Consider the following 13,319-nt stretch of genomic DNA (forward strand, 5'->3'; position numbering starts at 1 on the left):
CGCGTCGTGGCGACCGCTGTCTGCGGGTAGCGGGGCCGGTCGCCGTCGCTCCGTCGAATCAGGACCAGGGGAGAGCTTAGAGCAAACTCAATGGGTTTATTTACATTTTGACAGTGAGTTGTCGAGATGAAGACAGAAGACCGCTCTGGGCGAGGCGCCGCACGCCCTTTTTGTTGACCCCCGTTCCCTAGGTCCCTAGGTTGGGGATCACTACACAAAACAATGCGGACCAATGGTGATGTGGAAGTTCCTCTAAGGGAAGCACCTTCATCGGGAAGGGACACGCCCTTCATGTATGTTCACAGAGGCACAACACTGACCCGCACATACACACACACCCTTGCCACTAGTCGCAGCGCCGCCGTAGAACGGGGAGGGGGAGAACGGAAGATGCACGTGCGCATCGACCCCTTTGGTGCCGGCCGCGCGCTGCGTTCCCACGGGAAAGTTTCAGCACGCACTTTCGAGATGTGCCAGGTTCGTGGAATCACTCCGGGGGAGTTAATCCCTTGACCAGCGCCGTCGTCGTCAATCTGTGGGCGCCGTCTCGTGTAGTCGGCCCCTGTCGTCTCCTCCGTCAAGCCGTGGCGAGACAATCCTTTTGGCGCTGGTCCGGCGGGCGAATGACCCGCTGGGTCAAGGCATAGCGTGATCGCTACAAAGTACAATGCTTACCACAACCATCTTCCGATTCGTCAGAGTCACTTGAAAGATCTGCAAAGTATTGAGTAGTTAGTCAACTGAAGATGAGGCCAGAAATGTGGATGATTACCTTCAGTGTTTTCTGCCGGAGTGTCGCAGTCTCTGTCTGCAAATTCAAAACCATGTTAGACAAGAAGCACTCTTAAGGACTTATTTGCTTACGTGTTGAACCAGATGGGCCAGGGAAGCTGCTGGGGGGCTTCAAAAGAGCACTGAAGGGTGTGGCTTGGCTTTGACATCTTAAAAAGAAATATGTAGCATTGACCGAGTGTGGCAACAAGAGAGACTTAGTATACGTATTGTAAAAGGGTGAGCTGCTGCTTGCCTGTCCTTTCTGTTGGTTGCCAACCTCTTGCAACTGGTTTCCTCCTTCGTGAAATTCGTCGCAAGCATTGCACAAGTGTTCTCCATTCCTGCATGCAAAAATGAATATTACAAAGAGAATAATCTCTTCGTATGACAACTTACGTTCATCTGTGGACGGTCCATTTGAACCAGTGAGGCGTGAATGAAAAGTAGGCACTTCATCATCGCTGATGTAACGACTTGGCTTTGACACCTTATTAAAAAGACAGAACAACAGACTGTGGGCTTTGTCTCGAAACTGCACAGCAGGTTCGAGGAGTGGGGAAAAAAAGAACATAAATGCGATATGGGTAGCATGATGGTAACCAAAGGGTCAGTCTAACCTTCCGTTTCTGAAGGTGCTCAGATTCAACATCAGAGTACTGAGCTTGATCCAGATTTCTACGAGCCTCTTGATATGTGCCTATAATAAGAACCCGCATATTCAGAGAAACTGCATGCATCATACTCAAGTTAAAGCTATCCATAATAAACTTACTGTAGGTAGTTTTCACCACAATGCTGTACATTTTCCAGTCTTTGTTGGGGGCTTTTGCTTTTTGAACAGTTGTCATTTTGCAGCCAGGTCCTGGTGGCCAATAGCATTTGTCAGCAACAATCCATATGTTGGGCACAACAGCTACTGTTTTCTCTTCAGTAAATTCCACAATGGAAAAGCGCATCTGTAAAAAATTGTCTGTGACCACTCTCAGACAAAAAATGAACATAAACTATCGACTGGTTAAAATTTTTTCGCAAAAGCTAACGCGAACAACTGCCTTTGTTTTACAGTGTTCTCGGATTTCAGTGGACATATTAGACATCTCATCTGCCAAACTAACTTCATAAAAAAGTAACAAAATTATAAATGTTGTACAGAAATTTTTAGTTGCAGAAGCTACAACATGACATAATGTCAGCACCACCTTTCTTTATTCAGCTACTATCAAACACTGCCGGCATTAATACACTCACTTAAGTGGCAGCATGAAGAAACATCGCTATGCTGAATGCATTTTTTAGAAGAGATTAAAATATTTTTCTATCAGAATGTTAGCACAAATTTCAGTTCTTGTTGCTGTAGCCTGCATTCAACAAATTAGCAAGGAGCTAGAACATAAACAGCGTTTATTCTTTCAACATAGGAACAGTGTTCGAGCTAGCTCGTATGAAGTAAAGGTACAACTACAAACTTATGGTAAGGAAGCATAACCAGCTTGTTCTGAATGTCAGTGGTTGACCAGCACTGGACATTTGAAAGCCTGTCAACAACAGCAATACTGAGCCTAGTAGAGTCAAACGGTTGTGTGTACAGTGGTTTCACTTCTAGAAACTGCCTTCCTACAATGCGAGGGCTCTCATCTTGGCTACTGTGTGCTATAGCGTCAACAAGGGCAATCGCATTTCCAACTTTGCAGCTGTTGTTGGCTGCTTTAAGGGTAACCGTAAAGGAACGAAATTTGACTGCCTTATATTGAGGGTTCATGCAGCCTGTAGGGGTAACAGCTGCCTCATGGCTACCAAGCCGCTCATATCCATCAACAGTGCAAGATGAGGAAACGCTCTGTAGGTTGTCACTTTCTTTTAACCTGTTGTACAATTGGCGGAGGGGACAGCCTGACCGGCGAAGAAGCTTTTTGATCATCTGCAAATTGTTTTCGAAAGCAAATGCTGAAAAATATTCTAAAGTACCATGCACCTTTGCATCAGCAGCAAGATGCAAAAGACAGTGAACATTGTACGAGACATTTGATGCCCCATACAATTCCACAAAGCCATTGACAAAATGCTCCAAAAGAGTTTGTGCATAGTCTGCATGCTCATGACAGAGAGAAGGTGTGCTAAGGATGTTTGATGCTGCATGCAGTGTCAAGAAATTAGCATAGGCAGCAGCAGAAAGGTTGCCTTCAAGTACCACAGGTCCAGTGTAGTGCAAGAGCTGTCTGAACTCAGTAGCTTTCCACCTGTCTTTTTCATCAAATGACCTCGGTTTACGTGCAAACTCCTGAGGAACATGCTTTTCAAGAGAACAGCTGCGTTTTGATATTTCTGTTCGGTTTAGTGGCCCGATTCGAACATTGAGAGGTCCTGAAAACCACAGGTTCACAAGTTTACGCGTAACACCAAGATACAACAGATGCATTGGATCAAGTGGTGCACATATGATGCAGTCTATTGGTAGCTCAGTCAAGATTGTTACTCCCAGATGGTGATCCATGTCCTCCTGCTGACGAAATGACTCATCAGTTCTAGGTCTACCTACTGTTGCAGAGAAAACTACTTTCTCACGAAAGCTACCCTCTGCTGTACATTTTGGGCAGCCATAGTAACTGCTGTGTCCTTTAATCTGGAATATAAAAGCCCGAGCCGGCGCATCACAGATGATGCTTTTGACTAATTTCTCCTACTTTCCCAGATACCGATATACCAGACTGAAGCAGCTCCTTCAGCTCGGAAACAAATGGCTTCAAGAAGTCATTAGCACAGTCTGGCTTTGAAGGACCCACAAATGCACCTACAAGAAAAGGTTTCTGCAAATCATCAGCCAAGTCTGGGTCACGGACACAGCACTGCACTGGCCAAAGCTGCTGCTTCGAACTCTTTGCCAAAGGAAGCCCATCTATATTAAAACAAAGGGGTACTACATCTGGGACACGCTCTGCAGAGCCCGAAATGTGTTCCAGCCCTTTCCTGAGCACATAATGACAGTAGGTTCCAAGAGACAGTTCTACAATACCTGCTGCAACAGCAGTGTTACGGGGGGTTCCCAACAAACTACGAGCATCGCTTGGTAAGCCACTGAAGCAATCATGTGACCTTAAGAGCCGCAAGAGAGGCGTCAATGATCGCTGAGTTATGTTATGTTCCACCGCCCACTTAGCCAGACTTTTCGCGAAGGTAGGTGAATCACTGCTGACGTCACGATCTCTCGTTCCTCGCGATTCCAAAGCATTAGACCCAGGAAAGACATTGAGAACGTTGCACTCTCGTCGTCCAACGCTATCCTCATGTTCCAGGCCTCCATCGACCCCGTCCACCGAGACTGCGCTCTCGCTATAAAAGTCACCACCGCAATCGAGTTTCGATCCTGCTTCACTCGATTCGCTTCCCAATGAATACTGCATAGGCATAGTTACTCGAGAGCTGCGTATTTTGCCACAACTTTCGCCTCATGCTTGATGCTGGAGATACGGTGCATGTGACGTTACGGAGTCACGCTCTGCTAAAGCTTCAAACAGACTGTCAACTTCACAACGGGCCTTTTTCCGAACATGACTGTGAGAAACAAATTTTGACATTATAACACAAGTATGACACTACGAATTAACAAGCAAAAAGGACTTTCGTAATTCAGAGCTTGACACGTGCACTACATACACTTCTTGGTGACTAACACATGAAACACTCAAGGTATAGTTTTCATTCACATCACAGCCCGCGAAGCACGTACGCCAACCCGCTAACTATAGCAGCTACAAACGCTACACGTGCAATACCGCGACACACGGGTATATTTGGAAACATATACGTTCACCATGAAACACTGAAGGCATAGTCGGCATAGTTTTCATTTACAACACTGCCTGCGCACGACAACACGTTAACTTTCAAGTTTCAGCTACGAACGCTACACAAGCGATACCACGGCGCATATTTGGAAACATACTTTCCTGTTGATCTTTTCTTGCAGCGAAGACGGGAAAAATCTGCTCAGAGTGGACAAATCGGAAACAAATGCCGGATGACGAGAGACCGCTCGAAACGTGCTGGAAGTACGCCTAGCAAGATGGGCAAGCACGCGCTGAGTCGGAAACCGCATGGGAAAGCGCACCATAGAGAAAAGGAAACTATGAGCGCACTCCTCCGCTTGCCCTCGCGTGCACGACCTACTGTACTCCTGACCTGCCCAGATGGCGGGGTTCCTATGGGAGCGCGTGTCCCCGCTCTCGTTCAACCGCGCACCGTTGGTGGCGCTTAGCACCTATAACCTGTTCGTCTGCTACTCTGCGGATGTTTGGACGGCGCCGAGTAAGAACGCCTGCATTCTGTGATGAACTGACGGCATATATGTGACTATTTCTTCACTTAGACGGCTGGTCAAGTAAGCTATTCAGTGCGGTTAAGTATTTATTGCACACTGGTTGACAAACGTGGAAACCCGTAGACTTACATATATTGTAGGACAGCCTATGTGGTGTCACGTCCATTTAATTGCGAAAAATTTCTGAATAACTTTTAGTATATTTATTGCCAAATTATTTTGCATTTGTGCATAAGAATTACGCAATATGAGGGCTCTGTTGGCCGAAATATGACCACGAACGCTGAAGCTGACGTCAGCGAACAGGTGCTGACTAGCGCCACGCCGCTCGTATAGTTACGGCCCTAGCGGCAGAAGGTGGGGATATCTGGGAGATGTGGATATCTGGGCAGGTCAGGGGAGTATAGTGTTGTATATGAAAGAAGATGAGGATGGTTGCGTGGGGACATGAAATAAAGAAGATGATGTTCAGGCATCGGATGCATCGTTTCTCTCTGTTCTAAATACAACATATTGGCGACGAGATTTCAACCCATGCAAGAGCAACAGTCCTGGTGATTTCTGCTGCATCACCACAATGAGCATTCCGGGATTGCAACCGCCACCGCCTTTCCTGCCTTCGCCTGGTCATCCGGCTGTCCCATGGGACCAGTGGAAGCAGGCCTTTCAGACGTACATGGTGGCTTCTGGAGCTTCAGAGCTTCCAGCCGAACGCCGAAAAGCTATCCTGCTCACATGTCTTGGTATGGAGGGGCAGCGGATCTTCTCTACACTGAAGCCAGCGGACTTGCTGTCTGGCTCTGCTTCCGCCGCTAGTCCTTCGAGCACAGGTGACGCCGGATCGACGAATGACGCTTATGACTCTGCAATCGCCCTCCTTTCGGACCATTTCAAGCGTTCAGTCAACGTCATCGTGGCTCGACAACGGTTCAGTCGCCGTGCTCAGCATGCAGGTGAGACAGCGGAAGAATACGTCGCTGCTTTACAAATCCTCATTGCCGACTGTAATTTTGGAAGCCTCGCTGATGAGATGCTACGTGATCAGCTTGTCTCGAAAACGATGAATAATCATTTACGTAAGCGGTTACTTTTTGAGGGCTCCTCATTGACGCTCTCACGAGCTCTAACAATTGCTAATCAGTACGAGGAAGCCGTGAGTCATGCTAAGGAATTTTGCGACGATGCTTCAGTTCGTCACGTTAAAAGAGCGCAAAGCTCTTCTCGGTCTTCTGAACAACCAAATGAACGCACAACTTGTAATAAGTGCAAAGCCAAATCATCTGAGCATCCCGTACAAGGTACCACCAACCTTCGAGCTTGCTATCGTTGTGGAGCGACTGATCATCTTGCAAACAGTCCTGCATGTAAGGCCCGCAAGCGCAGATGTCGTCGCTGCGAGAGGATTGGCCACTTAGATTTTATGTGTAGGTCGTCTGGATATTCAGCTAAAGTTCAACAAATTGATGACGACGACGACGCTAGCTCCCAGAGTAGCGGAAAAACAGTTTGTGTTGTCAATGGACACAAGCATGGCATTTACACATCCGTCGCTGTGGAAGGTCGCCCTATCTCGTTTCTAGTTGATACGGGATCTTCTGTCACTATCCTGGCTGAAGAACTCTATCATCAGTTTTTTGCAAGCACTTACACTTTGAAACCTACCTCAGTGCAGCTTTTCGACTACTCCAAGTCCAAGATAAGAGTTCGAGGATGCTTTGTCGCTTCAGCTGCGTTCCAAGACAGAACTGCTTGTATTCTTCTATATGTTGTATCTGAAGGCACCACTGTACTGGGCTTAGACGCCATTGCGGCACTACAGATGAATATTGAAGGTAAATCGCTTCAGTGTCTTGCATTGGCCTCCAGCACTCCTACATTGCCAGCTGAGCTACGTTCAGAGTACGAACACCTCTTTGACAGACAGCTCGGACTTGCCAAAGGATTCAAACACAAGGTTAAGGTTCGTGATTCCGTTCCACCCGTTGCCAGCAAGCTACGACGGCTGCCGTTTACCCTTCGTGAACAAGTGTCGGCTGAACTGCAGAAACTTGAAGCCCAAGACAAAATCGAGCGCGTTGACGCCTCTCAGTGGGTTTCTCCTATAGTGGTTGTTCGCAAGAAGGATGGTTCTATACGAATGTATGTTGATCTGCGAGAGCCCAATAAAGCTATAATTGTTGATAGCTTTCCACTACCACAGAAAGACGAGCTGCTGCACAGCTGAGCTGGCGCCAAGTGATTCTCGAAGCTGGACTTGGCGTCTGCCTATCATCAACTAGAGCTCGATCCATGAGAGACGTGATCTGACTACCTTCATCACGCACGACGGGCTTTTTCGCTTTAAGAGAGTATGTTTCGGCTTGGCTTCAGCACAGTCAGCATTTCAAAAGATGATGCATCTCATACTGAAAGGGTGCAAAGGTGTACTTTTCTACATCGACGACATTATCGTATATGGTCGTTCTCGAGAAGATCATCTTTCAAATCTCGGCATCGTTTTGCAACGACTTTCTAAAGCGGGCCTGAAACTCAACCAGAAGTGCGTTTTCGACGTCACGGAACTAACGTTTCTGGGACATGTTGTGAACGGCAAAGGACTCTTTCCACTAGCGTCATCTATCCAAGCGATGAAAGAAGCTCCGGCGCCTTCAAACATCAATGAACTTCGTTCCCTGCTTGGTCTGGCGGGATTTTACTCCAAGTTCGTTCCCCATTTTTCGGATGTTGTGGAACCTTTACGGGCATTGCTTCGAGGCAACGAGCCATTTGCTTGGACGTCAGCTGCCGAAGAGAGTTTCGTCCGTTTGAAATCACTGCTGACAACTTGCAAGGTTCTACATTTCTTTGACCCGAACCTACCCGTCATCGTCACGACCGATGCCTCCGGGTACGGACTGGGCGCTGTGCTGCAACAAGATAACAAGGGGATTCTACAGACGGTTGCCTTTGCCTCCCGTACCTTGAGCCCACAAGAAAGGAAATACTCTGCAGGCGAACGTGAAGCCTTAGCATGTGTTTGGGCCTGTGAACATTGGCACGTGTACCTTTGTGGTCGCCCCTTGTCTTGCGAACCGACCACAGTGCTCTTGTCACCTTGCTGTCAACCAAAGGTGTTGGACATCGGCCACTGCGAATTTCACGTTAGTCAGCGCGACTTCTTTGTTACAACTACACCGTAGAGTACCGTAAGGGAAGCGATAATGTGGTGGCTGATGCGCTCTCTCGACTGCCTTTGCAAGGAGAAACCAATCAGGTTGCCGAAGATGAGTTTGTTTGCCTTCTTTCTCCGATGCTAACCATTGCAGAATTACAAGCGGAGAGTGCATCTGACAGTACAATCGCAAAAGTCATGGACTTCGTTTTGTCATCTTGGCCTGATAAGGCATCTCTGGAAGCGGAGCTAATGCCATATTTTCATGTACGTGCAGAACTATCCATTGTACACGACTTGCTTTACCGTGGTGACAGGATCGTAATTCCAAGTACCCTTACTCGTCGTTTGATGGAAGTCGCACACGAATCACATCCGGGGATCAGTCGTACGAAAAGCCGTTTGCGAGAGTTGTACTGGTGGCCTCGAATGGATAACCATGTAGAACAACTGGTTAAAACATGTGTTGTTTGTCAGTCATGTGACAAATCAGCACGGCCAACCGCAGCACCTATGCAGCCAGTAGCTTTCCCTGACAACCCTTGGGAGAAGATTGCCATTGATATTATTGGCCCATTTGAGCAAGCTCCCATCACTTGCCGTTATGCAGTGACGCTTATTGATTATCACAGCAAATGGCCAGAAGTTTTTTTTGCAAGACAAGTTTCTACGGCGACGGTCAAGAACTTTCTGCTACAAGTGTTTTTTCGTGAAGGCTACCCGAGTGAAATGGTTTCCGACCAAGGACCGCAGTTCAGCTCGGCTGAATTTGAAGAGTTTCTTCAGGAACGTGGCATACGCCATTGCTTTTCTTCTGTTTACCACCCGCAAGCAAACGGGCTTGTAGAAAGGTTTAACAGAGTCCTCAAATCTGTTGTCCAGATGGCAGTATACGAGCGGCGTGATATCCGTGTCGCCGTGACAGACTATTTGGGGGTCTACCGCTGCACACCTCATGCCACAACGGGAGTTGCACCCGCCGTTTTGCTGCACGGACGACTGCCACGAACACGCTTAAGCATTGTTGGATTACCGGATTCTTCATTTCACGAAAATCCCGCACAGGCGATGAAATGGCTACGTCAGCGTGTCAGACAAAACCAAGCTTCTTCCAAACTTTACACAGACTGCCGTCGCGGAGCCCGGACAAGACACCTTGCCGTCGGCGACTACGTCCGCGTGAGAAAGTCGTCAGTTCACGGGAAAATATCTTCGCGCTTTTCGGAACCGAAGAAGATTATTGAGCAACGAGGGCCAGCTTCATTTCTTTTGGATGACGGGCGAGTGTGGAATGCCTCCAAATTTCAAGCGATACACCCAGAAGCTGCGGAGAAGTGCACAGGCAATCGACATGGTATTCTAGAGTGGACTCTACCACTACCTGACGAGTCTCTTCAAGGTGGTGCATTTCATCGAGTGAACAACATGCTGACTGTCCATCTACGTCACGTCAAGAAATAGCAGCACAAGCCAGCAGTGAATCATGTACTCATCCGTCTTCACTGCAGGACAAAATGACCGGCCAACCCCCACGGAAGAGCGCACGAGTTAAAAAAACGCCGTTGAAGCTGAGGGACTATGCGTTACGCAAGCGATAGTTTTTTTTTTATCAACCGGGGAACCTGTTGTATATGAAAGAAGATGAGGATGGTCGCGTGGGGACATGAAATAAAGAAGATGATGTTCAGGCATCGGATGCATCGTTTCTCTCTGTTCTAAATACAACATATAGGTCGTGCTCGCGTGATTGGCTCAAGTCGTGCATGCGTCAGCAAGCGAGTGATTCGGACCAATCACGCCTACCGCGCCGCAAGCAGTAAAAAAAAAAGAAAATGTCTGTGTGTTTTTGTTTTTGTTGTTTTTATTGTATTAATTTATTTATTATTGGCTGGTGCCCGCCCGCTACAAAGGTACAAGCCTAGTACACTGTAACAAAGGGAATGGCCTCACTATCATCATCATGATCATCACACTGGCAAAGATGGCAGCCGGTTAGAGGTGCATGCGCGTATGTGCGGGTTGCTGTTGGAACAACTGCGTTTTGTAGATTGCGATGTCAAAACGCCGTGCATCAGCGCTGTGTCCTGAGTTTATTTCCGTTGTTCCTGTCTGCGTGTGGTGTTTTGTAAAAGGTGAGAGTGTTTTTGCTTCCGAGTACCTCGTTTCGGTTGTCGGGATGTGCAAGGTCGACGATGAAATAAATGTTGCACTGTCCGTGCACGTAAACGTCTGGTGTGAATTTGGACGCTCAAGAAATAGTAGTGCGGCTGCGAAGTGTTGTTACTGAGCCTGTGATCTCCGGCGGCCAATGCTCCTGCATTGCTAGCTTTCTAGCGAAGTGCGTAAGTACTTCAGCGCTGTCAGGCCATGTCAGTCGGCAAAGCAGACAAACTGTTCGGCGTAGGTAGGTGGGCTAACGCAGTCGGCGGTTGGCAGCGGGCACCGTTTATAAAATGCTGATTGCCGTGAGCAACACGGCGACACGTCAATATTTTGCAGCAACTTAGTCTGTCAATTACTTCCCTGCGTTCTCAGCGATTATGAAGAGGCCAATTTACACGTACCTATAATGGTACAACGTCGTATAGGTAGCTGTAAATTCAAGCAATTACGGTACACTGAGCGGAAGAGCAAGGTTTCGTGCTGCGTATTCGGTGCGCCTACAAGGTGAGGCGGAGAGAAACGACAAAATGATGGCAAGAAACTTGTTGACCACTTTTTTTTTGTGCGGATAGCCTTACAGATTTCTCTGTGTTCGCGTGCGTCTAAGCTGATCTGCATACGTGAGCTGAATTGAGGTGGTTGCAAACAATACTACTTACCTGCTGTTACAGCAGTGTTATTGTATAGCAGGTGTTAATTGGCCCCTTCATAGCTCTCTCAACCTTACGATGAGACATCAGCCAGGTTTTACTACGTCGCGTGCCCACAAGTTAAGGGAATCGAGCACATATCATCTGAAAAGCAAGACTCTAATCTACTATAATACCTAATTATAGCAAGCATCTCTTGCTTTGACGCCATCCCCAGTGCGCGTACAAGACATTTAAGCCATCCAGAAAGCACACTGATAACTACACTACGGAATTTTCGATTTAGTCCGCCGCTGTTGCAGAGTGGTTACGACGTTTTACCGCTGGCCTGAAGGACGCGGGTTTGATCCCGGTTGTGGTGGTCGCCTTTCGATGGAGGCGAAATGCCCGCGCACTGTGGGTGTCCTCAGAGACAGAAAAGTTAAGGCAGCTGGGTGCCAAACCTGAAAGAAGCGCGGAGCTGGGCGGCCCTCTTTTGTTTTAGATGTGAAGCATCTTATGGCGGAGTTCAATCCGGTGGTGGTGGTGGTGGTGGTGTGCGGCGTGACCACCCTTACTGCGCATGCGCAAACCTTCTCCACTTCTCCACTCCCTCTCTCCCCTTTCCCTCTCCACACCACCCCTCCCCTTCCCCCTCTCATTTCCCTTTCCCACCCCTTCTCTACCTCCCATCTCCACTCCGCCTCTCCCCTCCCATCTCCCCTATCCTCCCCTCCCCTTTCCCCTTCTCCACATCACCTCTCCCTTTCCCCTCCCCCTCTCCACTTCCCTTTTCCCCCTCACCACTCTTCTGAAACGCGGGCTCTACATGCCGAAACACTGCTTCGCATCGCCTCATGGGTCCCTTAGCGGGAGATGGTGTGATTTTTCTCATTCTTTATTCTGTTTTGTAGCGTTAGCTACACTTGCCTAGCCAGAGCAGGTTTCGCGGGGGTCATCATGAGCCGTGCTGCGCATGCGCGCGCGACTCGCCGCTGCTCCTCTGCGCATTCGAGAGGGGTGACGTCGTAGCCATGGCGCGCAGCAGCTATTAGATGCGAAGTATCTTAAGGCGGAGCTCAATCCGGTGGTGGTGTGCGGCGTGACCGCCCTTAGGGACTATACACGCGCTATCCGCACACCCGCTCCGCACGTGGCGGGATACCTGCCGCCCGCAAACGGAGGAGGAAAAACCGGTACCCCGTGTGCGACGATTGGCGTCGTTCCGGTTTTTCCTCCTCCGTTTGCGGGCGGCAGGTGTCCCGCCACGTGCGGAGCGGGGTGTGCGGATAGCGCGTGTATAGTCCCTTACTGCGCATTCGCATACCCTCTCCACACACCTCCTCTCCACTGACCCCTCACCATGTCCCCCTGTCCTCTACCCTCCTCCCATTTCCCCTCTCCACTCACTCTCTCCACCTTCCTCTCCCCGCCCCCTTTCCACTCTTCCTCTGAAAACACGGGGCTGACACGCCGAAATTCTCTCCTGCGCAACGCCGCGATGAGCTCGACCGCATGCGCGTCCCCCTCCCCTTCTCTCTCCTCTCCCTCGCCGCCCCCTCTCGCCCGCCTATCGACCGCGTTCCCCGCCGCCCTGTGAGAATTAACGCCAGGCTAGATGAAGATACGACGCGCGTAGCGTCGCTCTCCGCGTTCCACGACGCGAGCTCGGTAGCATGCCCAACGAACGCCAACGGAACGTGATCATGGAAATGCTCCAGCTTCGCATCTACTCATGGTCCCCTTTAGCGGGAGATGGTGTATTCGCCTTCGCTGTGCAGTCGCCGTCTGACAGTGCGCTGTTGCCGCTTGATAGCGCCTCTGAATGGCGTTTGCAGGTGTAACGCCATGGAGAAGGAGAGCGCAAATGCTGCAACGGCGCAGAAGAGCCGAGAACTTATGTCATCGGATCCCGAAGTAGTTGCCTGGCAATTAGCGCTTCAGCGTAAGAAGAATGAACAGAGGAACGCTAAACGTGCTGCGGAAATCTGGAAAAGCTCAGAATATCACTGAACCTTTGGCTAACGCTACGTATATCCTGCATAGCCGAGCTAAGCCACTGCAATTTTTTTTGTCTTTCAAGTATGTTTTTTTTTCAACGTCATTTTGTCGCGCATATTTGCATTTCTTCTTTTTTCTTTTTGGTACCTGTTATCTTCTTTCTCTTTATTGTAGTCCTCTTTCTTTCCTACCTTTGTCTCACTGTCTCTCTTATTTCTCTCTTTGCTTCCTCTTCTTTCCACGTTTTTTTCTCTATTTGTTCTCTTCTTTGCTCTCTTTTTTTGCG

General features: G+C 48.8%; 1 protein-coding gene and 1 long non-coding RNA gene across 2 annotated transcripts in view; one reads left to right on the forward strand and one right to left on the reverse strand.

Moving 5' to 3' along the window:
• The window catches only part of LOC119383495 (proton-coupled amino acid transporter 1), a 98,171-nt gene that overhangs the window by 15,716 nt on the left and 69,136 nt on the right, over positions 1-13,319 (forward strand). The window lies entirely within an intron of this gene.
• Positions 676-901, reverse strand: LOC119383496 (uncharacterized). Its single transcript, XR_005181672.2, has 3 exons — positions 865-901; positions 773-808; positions 676-714 (listed from the first exon to the last, which is right to left on the reverse strand). It is a non-coding gene; the product is annotated as an uncharacterized LOC119383496 (long non-coding RNA).

The sequence above is a fragment of the Rhipicephalus sanguineus genome, chromosome 2 (genome assembly GCF_013339695.2).
Source record: "Rhipicephalus sanguineus isolate Rsan-2018 chromosome 2, BIME_Rsan_1.4, whole genome shotgun sequence".
NCBI classification, from domain to species: Eukaryota; Metazoa; Arthropoda; class Arachnida; order Ixodida; family Ixodidae; genus Rhipicephalus; species Rhipicephalus sanguineus.